Here is a 12,895-nt window from a genome sequence, read left to right on the forward strand (position 1 = left end):
CCGTTTTTAGAAGTTTAGAACTTTTTATTCTGGACAGCAGAATCTTGGGCAGGGGCCTCTCGCAGTTATTCTGCTGCTACTGGCACTCACGTGGATTTCTAGTCAGGTTCTAGATCTATCTATTACTTTTATTTTACTCTTAAAGAGTTTACACCTTTAATTTAAAAGGGGTGCTGAAGGGAGACGATCTTTTTTTTGTAACTGCTTCCTGCTGGCCATGGGCTGTAGTCATTGCCTAATAAGGTGTAAAACTCTTTAATTTATTTTAACTGGAGGAAGATGGATCTGGCATTCTGTACGAAGTTGGATGAAGTTTTCATATGGTTAATAAGATGTTCACTCTGAAAGAAACAAACTTAATTAAAATTTTGGAATACTTGTTTTTAAAAGAGGACACATTGGATTACAGAGGTAGACAAGGTTAGGTGCTTATAAAGATGGCATTTTTTAAAAGCTGGTGGGAACAGCATATATGTTCTTTTTTAAGTTATCTATCTTTAGAGAGAAATTGCAACAGACACTTAGCTTTGTCTGAAGACACATTTTAAGCTGTTCAATGATTGACACTTATTCGCTTTGTCAGATGCTATTGGTGAACTGGCACTCTTTGGGCAACTGGCTTCACTCAGGATTAGAACACTAATTTGGAAATATTCTTAGTTTTCACCTGTGGGAGTGATCAGAACTACAGAATAAAGATTTTTACACTTTGGTTTTCATTGTACAATTTTTAGCAATTTTGACTTGTTCAATAGGTGACTCACTATCAGCAAGCAAGCTTTACTTTTGCTAACTGAGACTGGCTGAGACTGCCACTTTATTCTATAGACATGTTATTAACTGTTTAGAAAATGATTTTACTAGGAATTTAACATGTCTAATATACTTCTGCACTTGATCTAAAATAGAAAAGATAACATTATAATTAGGCATATATTTAGTACAGGATAAAAGTACAGCACTTAATATTAACTAATGTATTACTTAATGCATAAGGATTCAGAGTTGCTATTATTAGTTTTGAGTTTCAGGTTTGTAATACTTTACATGTTATCTCTCTATGAGAGCAGGCTATAATGCTAATTGTGTTTAAGTTTTACTTACAGTCTCCTGGTATCATGGCTCCACTTAGCATGTTCTTCAACGCAGTGAGCAAGTTGCAGCATCTTTCATCTTAGAGAGATTTTTTAGTATTTTACTAGCTTGGTGCATAGCGCTCTCTGGCACCATGGAACAGTGCCAGTCTGGAAGCGATATCTATTGTACACTTGGCTGTACTGAGTCATTATTGGCTGCAGGAGCTTGAAACTGCAATATAGTTTCTATCAACTTCAGGAGCAGAACTAGAGACTGATATAGCACATATTTTTAATTGAGGGGTCAGTGACTAGCTTAGCTAATAACTCACATGGAGAGGCCACCTGTAATGTATACAAGGCCTGGTTCGAATGCACAAGAGTTTGACAATGTTAAAGTTTATTCTTTGTTTTATATATATTTTAAACAACTTAACGCAATACATATATCAAATGACTATTTACTTACACAATTTTACTATGAAGATAACAGTAGGTACTTTACTTTAGTAATAGAGGAAAAATATTATTTTTCATTGTTAGAATGAAAACAGAATATTTCTAATAGAATCAAGACAACTTTTTATTACTATTTACTTAAATGTGTATTTTGCAGTGGCCTTCAGACAGGTTTATTATCATGAAGTTATTTTTGCTACTAATACTAATCTAAGTTTTTTTAGTTAACAATGACTTTTACAACTAGAATTATTTAAACATTTTCAGTTTGGAAGATGTTTTACAAACTCTTTATAATTGACTATAACTGCATTGACTAGACACTTCATGTTTAAATAAACTTACTAAATTACAATTACTAATGAAAGAAATTTACTCTTTATTTAAGAGAGCATATCTACAATCTTTTTTTTTTAGCTTAATTTTACTAATGTGAACTTACAATTTTCACTTACAATTTTCATTACTGTAAAGATTTTGTACATATGTTAATTTAGTTTATAAATTAACTATGGGAGATTACACTCAAGTTAAATAAAATTGAAACTATAATAGTTTATGCAAGGAATGTTCTCTTTTTCCCTTACAGGAAGCTAAAAACTTCTTTTTTTTAAGTTATGAAAATTATTAATTTAAAAGCATAACTGACTACCAGGTTTTAAAACACATGCATACTGACTTCTAGGTTTCAAAACACATTACACAATTACTTAATTTTTTAAAATCATAACTCAGGAAAGATCTTTCTATAGTTTTTATGGACTTTCTTTTACTTACTGAAATTTGTTAATAGAGCTACTAATTACTTTATTTTGTTGGAAAGAAATCTTCTGGAAGAAAATAAGGCTCACCAGATTGTGGAGAAGAAAATACTTTATTCTCAATCTTGCAAGAAGGGGCGCAGAGCCAGATATGGCTGGTGCCCTGAACAAAGAAAAATGACACAATTTATACTTTTAAGCTTAGCATGCAAGCTCTTCTTGTTTTTCCATAGATTGGATACTTTAGAAGTTACAGCTTATCTGAGATTTAACTTTCCCACGCAAAAGTTTGATTTAACTGCTTCTTTTATCACATTCTAACTATTTTAGTTTTTACTTGCTCTCCTCTTTGTTAAATAAGGAATAGAATTTAGTGCTGAAATGGCACTGACTTAGTTAGCTCTTTCTTGGGCATCTTTCTACTGCCTATAGGACTGGCTTAAACTGGTCTCTTCCACTGCTGTCCAACCCGGGAGTGGGAGACTGAGGCAGCAGGCCGCTGGGTTACATCAACATTTTTCTTCTGTGAAAATTAACTTAATCTTTGTTTTGTTTTTTTTTTTTTTCAATTTATGGCTGACAAAGGTTTAAACTGGGAAATTACTAGGCAAACTGATTTTTAATTCTTTAGCTTAGTAGATAGGTTTAATCTGCCACACTTAGTCTTGCCTTAAAAGCTCTTGCAAAGAGGAGGCCCTTTTTCAATTGTTTCTATAATCAGATTTCTATGACTTTTTCATCTTGCTTAGTTCAATTTGGGCTTTAAGAATATTTATAAATATAACTGCATATTTAATTTTTAACAATTTGAGCAAATAGGCAGACATGAATAGTTTGACACAACAACATGACTTTAGTTACTTTAAACTTTTCAAAGACTTTTGAAACTCTTTTTAATTTGCACTATGACCATGCAGTTTACCACAAGAATTTTCTTTTTTACTTAATGGATTGTAATAACTAAAATGTTCTCAATGCCTTAGCACCATTTTGTTTTAGAACTTTATATTTTACTTTGAAATTAGCAGAATTTTGGATAAGCAACAAGATTAGTTTTATATATATTTACTGAGGCTATTTGAAGCCTCAGGGAGACAGACTGCTTTCTCTCATGAATTGCCACTCTTAGAACACTGACCGTCAAGGCAGGAGACTTCTCTCCTTCTACCCCCCTTTTGGTTTTGGAGATAATAAAACTCTAGTGGTCATTTAACTTTATTCTATCAGGCAGCAATTTATTTAGTTTACACTTGAATTCATGAGAGAAAGGGTTACTAATACCAGAAGAGGAGACAGTGATGTCTCAGCTCTTCTCAATTATGAAATAACCACAGGCAAAGGCAAAGGGCGAGGTTAGGCCTGAAGCAACCATAAACAAAGGAAAGGTTAGTGTAGAATTTACACTTAAATAATAGTTTCAGGCTAAATTCACTCAGCTATAATTTCAGTTATTGTCTTTCTACTGTTTTACAATATAAATGCATTTATAAATGATTTTAACTCTTAGTTACAGTTTTTATTAATTTTTTTAAAACTTATTAATTTTATAACACCTTTAAATACTTTTCATTCAACTTATATTAAATGAACTTAACTATTACTTTAATTTTTCTTTTAAAGTAAAAGAATAAATTTCTTGCAGTTAGTTTGAAATAAAAGGCTACTTTTTAGGATTTGATTTCTAGAACATAAAATGTTCTTTTAAAAGAGGTAAGACTCTTCTTCAAACATTGAGGATATGATGAGGTTAAAGCACAAGAAGCTATTGATAAAAGATTTTCTTTATATATTGATCTTACTCAATTTAATCATAAAAATTTCCCTTCCACAAACCTTCTACACTTTCAGTATTCATTCAGGTTCTGTCCCACACTCTACTCTTTTCAATAATCAATCATTTTATCTTAGGACAAAATCATCTTTTGTTTCTTTAACAATAAAAACACACTCTATATATCCCACATACTAAGTTACCAGGCAAACTTCTTACAACATATAATTGCTATTAATACTAAACAAGTTTGTTAAAATAATGAACTTTTCTTCACTTTAAATACTTAGTAGCATGTAATACCAGAAACAGTTTTTTTGGAAGTAAGTTGGCAGGGGAGATTGGCTGCCGAATAAGTTTGTTATAAAATTGCCTTTTATTATTATTATTATCAATTCAGTTTTGTTAAATAATGACTTTCTGCAATTAGCCACTTAAATACCTTAAACAATGCTTTGTAAAACCTTTATATTTATACCTTTAAGACAGATTTTACCTTCACAGAACACATTCTCTTACTTAAGGTTATTACAATACCTTCTAAGAACCTGAGCAGAATGCAAACGTATTTTGGCTTTGACACCTTAAGGAGGGAACTTTACTGCATTTATTCTGATTCTGCTTTTCACCTCCTTCACTTCTCCCCCTTCCAGGCAGTCGGGTGCACAACAAACAGGAATGCGGCTTATGAATAGAAGGGTGGACTCACTGGAAAGGGGCAAGCCGCTCCCCCCTTTCCAGCTTTCAGCCAAAATGGGCAGACAGAACCTACTCAAATTTGGCAACTCTCCCAGGAACCCAGCCGCCCTGACTGGGACATTCCCAACAGACTTGGGTGCTTGGCGCGGACACAGATGGCCTCCAAGCCCCGGCAAAGGGCCAGACCAGAGACAAGACACCAGAACATGCACAAACATCTAGACTCCTCAGCTTTTGCCCCAGAATCATTTCACCCCCTTGCCAATGGCAAGGGAGGGCTCCAGCTCAGCTGTAATTCTACTTCATGTAAGGACACAACTCTAACACTAACATTGAGCTGACACAGACAGAAGCACAAAGGTCACTAATCTGACTCACAAGTTTATATATTTATTTTCACCACGGCTGCCCCCACAGCCATCACAAACCTCAGAACACTTAACATTTGGTATAAAGCAAATTCATTCACAAATTAGCACCATAACAAAAGATTTCAGCTAGACTTTTCCACTGTTTAAACTTTACACCCAGACCAAGCTCCACCAGAAAAGCCGATCCATTTTCCTGTAACCAAGTTTTGTTTTCCTTAATCTAGACCAATTTCTAGGATATTAGGACTCGAACCTATAAATACCCTTCTTATTAAAATCGAGACTCCACTCCTTTAGTGGATATAAGACCAGTACCAGATTCTAACATGCAGTTAGACAAACCCAAAACACCAGGGCTTTTCCCCGGTTTTCTTCCTTTTCCCAAGCCTAGAGAGAACGGCTTCCCCCCAGCCTTCTGGGGCTACTAGGGTTCTCTCGGGAGGTGATCAGCCTCCCCTTCCTAGCAATTAAAGCTAGGGCCTTCCAGACTCTGCTCACCCGGGGAATCTTACCTTCTTCCATGTTCGGAGCTCTTTTTCGTTCCCAGAATCTTTCTCTTCAGACCTTCCATTGCCCCTTGATTTTGTCGGGAAGATTCTGGTGGAGCCCACATCTTTTCTGGATTAAATTTAATCCAGGGGCGCCCAGATTTGGGGTTCACCCGAGTCCTCCCGGCTTCCTCGGGGATTTGGAAGGGGCAGCAAAATGCTACCGTCTCTGGCCTTCATTTATTGTCCCTTCGTGGTCGCCATTAATGTTGTGGAATTTAAGAGAAGTTCAATTAATTGAGTATAGAGAGGCCAGGACTCAGGAATGATTTTGAGAAGGAAAAAATGGTTTATTGACGGCCGGCCGGACTCGGGAGCTTTCAGTTTGAATCCCGAGCCCCGAACAAGATTTTCAAACGCCTTTTATACAGAGAGGAAAGGCCAAATGGTCCCTTTGTTTCAGTTCTCAATAGGCTTCAATTAGCATATATCTCTTCTACATCTTAGGTAAGCTTTTAGCAAGGACTCCAGACATTCTAGATAAGCCTTGGTTTTTGCATTTCCCCTAAATACTTAAAGTTTATAGCCCTTGCTTTGTTAAACATTTCCTGAGACTGGAGCCTGCTGTCACCGTCCCTAAGGGCAGGACTGCAGCCTCTTACCGTTCTACACCCACAAGTCAAACAACTTAGTTATTTCTGAAGAGACACAAGTCAAACAGCTTAGTTATTTCTGAAGAGACAAAGAGCCTTCCACCCATAGCCCACATCAGTTACAGTTACCACTTTTTTTCATTCCTCAATCTTGAGGGGTTCGGGCTGATGTCTGCTTTGTCTACTTCAGGATGAGAAGGGACGTGAATATTATGGGGCAAGGGAATGGAATTGTTTTGCTCATTTTGGGAGTGGGGCTGGCCATCTTATTTTGTTGGCTATCCAGGGTAGGCCCAAAGAACTTGAGACTAGCAGTTGACCCCATATCTGCTAAGTTTCAGGGTGCAACTGGCATATGAACAACTCAAAGACTATTAGTCTCTGAAAATCATACTGAACAGGTAAATTGAAAAGTGTAAATTCAGATGAAAACAGTAGAAGAATCATTATTGGGGAATTTATAAATGAGTATACCAAAGTTATTTTGAAGAAATAGATTTACATTTGTTCTCAGATAGGACTCACTGAGGGAGAATTGATTTCATATGGCTTTGTGGCTTGCCTATGGTGACTGGATGCCTCTAGAGCCTTCAGGAGGATTTATTTACTGTGACAGTATGTGAAGTCTGACTGAGATCTGCATAAACATAACCCCTGGAATGACTTCCCAACTCACTTTGAAATCTCTTAGCAATAAAAGAACTCTAATTCATTTAGTATTTCTCCCTTTTAGGCAACTTCTTTCTCCAAATGCATTCATGAGTATGCATGCTAATAATCCTCTGAGCCAGGGAGGCTCATCCCTGGGAGTAATGTCCCATATTGGAGGAAAGGTAGTGAGTTTATTTATAGAGTCTGGCTTAGAAAGAGACCATATTTGACTAACAAGAAGCCTCTCAGGAGGCAATACTTAGTCATTAATTATACTTTGATGAAACTTCATTATCAAAGGAATAAGATTCATAAATGTAAGCCTTAAAATTGAGAGTTTGACTTATTGGTCTATTTACTGTATTAAGCAAGGTTTACATAATCCAGAGATTTTTTCCATCTTATTTGATAAAGTAGTAGGGCTTTCCAGGAGAAATGTTTTTAATAGTTTGTTACCTATTATGTGGGCATCTGCCTATCCTGAAAACATCTCTTGGGAAACCAGGATACCTTTATATCCCATAGAAGTACCTAGAAATATAATTTTTCAAGGTGTTCAAAAGACCCTGTCTGTTAGGATACATAACCATATCCCATCTTTACCTTCTTACTAGGTGTATGTTAATTGACAGGTAGAGATCTGGGAAGATGGTGTTGGAGTAGGTAGACAGGGCTCAACTCTCTCACAGAAACAATGGACATAGGGCAAAAAGCTGTCTGTAGGAGCTGCATCAGGGATCTGCAGACCAGGAGAATGTTATGCATCATCCAGGAGGGAGAGGGACAGAAAGATGAAGAACCCAATATGAAAACAAATATAGAATAAGAGACACCAAGGGTCAAATAGGACCCTTAACACAAAACAAAACAAAATAAAACCCTAGAATAGAAGGAGAATCTAACCAACTAAATAAGCCCAACCAGATAAACAGATACTTAGACACCAGCAAAAAATTACAAGCCATACTAAGAAACAGGAAGACATGGTCCAGTCTAATGAACAAACCAAAAAACAGGAAGAGACACAGACATGGAATGACTAATAAAGGATGTCCAAAAAACTATCATGACTCAACTTAATGAAGAGAAGGAAGAGAAAAACGATATTAAGAAGACACTGGGTGGACATACAGAAGACATCATAGACATACATAAAAAATATAATGGACCCGCACAGTACATCTTTGCCATATATGCACAGATATTGCAGTATTGCTATTAACCACAGTCCACAGGAGACACCAGTTGAATTTTTCCCATGTTTCTCCACATTCCCACACCCTGCAATAGTGATGTATATCTGCTCTAGCTAACAGAAGGACAAAGATGTACCATGTTGATAACAGGGGAGTATGGAAAATATGCCAAATGTGTGCTATGGACTATGGTTGGTGATCATAGTTCTGATGATATTATCTCATAATCTGCAACAAATACTCTGCAAAAGAATGGTGTGGTGTAATGGTGAAGGGTGCTGTATAGGAATTCTACACATGTACATGATTGTTTTATAAATTCACAATTTCTGTAATAAAAACATATTTTTAAAAGTAATAATAGGGTGGTTTGCAGGTAAAATGCACCAAATGTAAAATATGGATATAGTTAATAGTATGATTTTGACAATATTCTATTGTAATTTATAATAAATGTTTCACAACAATGCAAGGTTTGGTGATGGTTTGATGTATGGGACCTTTATATGATGTTATGTATGTTTGTTTTGCAAGTTCACAACTTTTACTATACACTTGTTTATGTGCATTCTTGTAGAATAATATACTTCAATAAAAAATGAAAAAAATAATAGATTTGATGGTGATAAAAGGCACAATGCAAGAAATTAAAAATATTCTGGAAGCACATAACAGCAGATTTGAATAGGCAGAGGAAAGAATAAGTGACATGGAAAATAGAAAATTCTGAAATTGCACAGATAGTAGAACAGATGCATAAAAAGAAAAATTCAGCACAGACTTGGGGAATTGAATGACAATATGAAACACACAAACATATGCATTATGGGCATCACAGAGAGAAAAGAGAAAGGAAAGGGGGCAGAAGGAGTGTTGGAGGAAATAATGCCTGAAAACTTCCCAACTCTATTAAGGAACATGGATGTTCAGGAAGTGCAGCACACTCCAAACAATATAAATCCTAACAGGTCTGCCCTGAGACATATATTTATCAAATTGTCAAAAGTGCAAGACAAAGAGAGAATTCTGAAAGCAGCAAGAGAAATGAACTCTATCACATATAAAGAAAGCTCAAAAAGAGTCACTGATGGGAAACGGACTTTGGCCCAGTGGTTAGGGCGTCCGTCTACCATATGGGAGGTCCGCGGTTCAAACCCCGGGCCTCCTTGACCCGTGTGGAGCTGGCCATGCGCAGTGCTGATGCGCGCAAGGAGTGCCGTGCCACGCAAGGGTGTCCCCCGTGTGGGGGAGCCCCCACGCGCAAGGAGTGCGCCCGTAAGGAGAGCCGCCCAGCGTGAAAAGAAAGTGCAGCCTGCCCAGGAATGGCGCCGCCCACACTTCCCGTGCCGCTGACGACAACAGAAGCGGACAAAGAAAAAAACAAGACGCAGCAAATAGACACCAAGAACAGACAACCAGGGGAGGGGGGGAAATTAAATAAATAAATAAATCTTTAAAAAAAAAAAAAAAGAGTCACTGATTTCTCATCTGAAAACCTGGAGGTGAGAAGGCAGTGCTATGACATAGTTAAGGAGATGAAAGAAAAAAAACCGCCAGCCAAGCTTGCACTTAAAAATGAGATAAAGTTCAAAATGTTCACAGATAAACAGAAATTAAGAGAGTTTTCCAACAAGAGACTGGCCCTTCCAGAAATACTAAATGGAGTGCTGTAGGTGGAAAAGATAAAACAAGAAAGAGAGGGTTGGAGGAGAGTGCAGAAAGGAAGATTATTAGTAAGAGGAAATAAAAGGATAAAAAGAGAACTCAAAAACAAAATATGATATATGTAAACCTAAGGAAAAATGGTCAATGCAAGTACTACCTTGATAATAATAACACTGAATGTTAATGGATTAAACTCTCCAATCAAAAGACACAGAATCATAGAACGGATAAGGAGTCATATTTTGACTCATCTATGTGCTGTCTACAAGAAACACACCTTAGACCCAGGGATGCAAGGAGGCTGCAAGCAAAATGTTGGAAAATGATTTTACATTCAAACAATAACTGAAAAAGGGCAGGAGCAGCTATGTTTAGATCAGACAAAATAGACTTTAAATGCAAATTGGCAAGTAGAACATAAATTTTATGTCTGCCTTGGTTCTCATGTAAAGTCCTTCACAGGTAGCTTTAAGAATAGTTTCAGAGTAAAACAGTATAACAGACAAGGAAATTTGTTTCTGTAGCATATAACATTTTTCTAAGAAAAAAAATATGCTCTGTTCCCATAACCCCTTCCCCCCTAATTTTTGACACTTGGACTGTAGATGAAACTCGTGCTTTAACAGAGTATGTAAGTTAATTGTAGAGAAGTTAATGAAACATGTATTTTACTTAGTTTGTGAAAACAACATATCAAATTCACAGCTTTTTAGATGAAACTTATGTTTTAAAAGTCATAATAAATTAAGTATATTGAAGTCAGTGAAACACGCATTCTACTCAGTTTGTGAAACTAACATATCAAAATCACAGTTCTCTAGATTAAACTTGTGTTTTAACTATGTAAGTCAAGAGATGTGCATAGATGTGAATGAAACATATTTAACCCAGTTTGTGACACTAAAAAATATAGAAGTTTCAAGCTTTATATAAAACCTTCCAACAATATTTCTAACACAGGTTTAGTGCAGAGAAGATAGTGAAACATGAGTTGAAACCAAATACTAATCCTGACACTAACACTAACCCTAACTCTAATGCTATCCTACTGATTTTCTGAAACTAGTCATCTTAGCAGATTCACAGCTTTCATCTGAAACTTCAGTTTTAATAGTTATAAGGTCAAGATTAGTGCATAGAAGTCAATGAAAACATATTTTACTTAGTTTTTTTCTAGATAAAATTTGTGTTCTAACAGCAAAAATATGTCAACATAAGTGCATAGAACTGAATGAAACATATATTAAACTCAGTTTGTGAAACTAAAGAAGATAGCAATTTCACAGTTTCTAAGTGAAACTTACTTTTCAACATTTACTAACTCATGTTTAGAACAAAGATGTTGACACATGAGTTGAATCCAAATCCTACCCAAACTCTAACCCTAACCCTGAAACTATCCTAACTCATTTTCTGAAACAAGTCCTCTGAGTAGATTCACAGCATTTTGGGTGAATCCTGTGTTTTAATAGGATTAGAAAGTCAGAATAAGTCAGAAGTCAATGTAACATGGATTTAACTCAGTTTGTGGAACTGAACAACAAAGCAGCTTTGAAGCATTCTACATGAAACTTACTGTTCAACATTCTTACTAACACAGATTTAATGCAGAAAAGACAGTGATATTTGAGTTGAATCCAAATCCTAATCCTAATTATAACCCTAATCCAAACAGTATGCTACTCTGTTCCTGAAACTAATCATCTTAGCAGATTCATAGCATTCCAGATGAAATTTGTGTTTTTAACCACACTAGCAAGTCAAGATAAGTGCACAGCAGTGAATCAAACATTTAACTCACTTTGCAAAATGAAACAACATAGCAGTTTCACACCTTTGTATAGGAAACTTACTTGTCAACATTAATAGTAGTCCAGATTTACTGCATAGAAGAGAATGAAACATTATTTGAAACAAAATCCTAACCCTAAACCTAATTGTATAAGTCAGCCAAAGGGGTGCTGATGCAAAATACCAGAAACTGGTTGGTTTTTATAAAGGGTATTTATTTGGGGTAGGAGCTTACAGATACCAGGCCATAAAGCATAAGTTATTTCCCTCACCAAAGTCTATTTTCACATGTTGGAGCGAGATGGCTACTGACAGCTGCAAGGTTTCAGGCTTTCTGGGTTCTTCCTTCCAGGGTCTTGCTTCTCTCTGGGTTCAAGGTTCCTTCCTTCCCAGGACTTGCTTCTTCCTGGGCTCAGGGTTCCTCTCTTCCTGGGACTGGCTTCTCTTTCCTCTGTGAGCTCTAGCTTAAGGCTTTGGCATCAAACTCCAACATCAAAACTCCAACATCAAAAACCCTTGCATCATAAGTGCCAACTCTGTCCTTTGCCATGCCTTTTATCTGTAAGCCCCTACCCCTCAAGTGGTGGGGACTCAATACCCTAATGATGTGGCCCAATCAAAGCCCTAATCATAACTCGATCATGCCCAGTAATAGACCAGGTTACAAACATAATCCAATATCTATTTTTGGAATTCATAACTATATCAAACTGCTAGACTAATGAAAATTGTTTTCAAAACTAAGCAACATGACTCGTTCACAGCCTTCCAGGTGAAGCTTACATTTCAACAGTGTTACAAAATAAGGTTGATTATATACAAGTCAGTAAAACATGTCTGGAAACCTTAACTCTACAACTCCTCCTAATCTTAATCCACACACTTTCCTAACCAGTTTCTGAAATTAAGCTACATTGATGATTCATAGTTTTCTAGGTGAAACTTAAACTTCAAGTGTCAAATTATATCAAGGAAAGTGCACAAAAGTCAATGAAACGTGTATTTCACTCAGTTCTGGAACAAGTGATGATGTAGACTCATAGCTTTTTAGATAAAGCTTGTTTTATAAAAGTGTGACTACATCAAGATAAGTGCCCTGCAGTCAATGAAACATGTATTTCACTGAGATTCCAAAACCAAGGAACATAGCAAATCCACAACTTTCTGAGTCAAGCCTGTAATTCAAGATAGTTGAATATGTCAATGAATCATCTATTTCCATCAGTTTCTGAAACTAAGCAACATAAACAATTCACAGGGTACTAGGTGAAACTTGTATATTTACAGTGTCATCAAACCAAGATAAGCACATTG

The sequence above is a fragment of the Dasypus novemcinctus genome, chromosome 14 (assembly GCF_030445035.2).
Source record: "Dasypus novemcinctus isolate mDasNov1 chromosome 14, mDasNov1.1.hap2, whole genome shotgun sequence".
In the NCBI taxonomy this organism is placed as follows: Eukaryota; Metazoa; Chordata; class Mammalia; order Cingulata; family Dasypodidae; genus Dasypus; species Dasypus novemcinctus.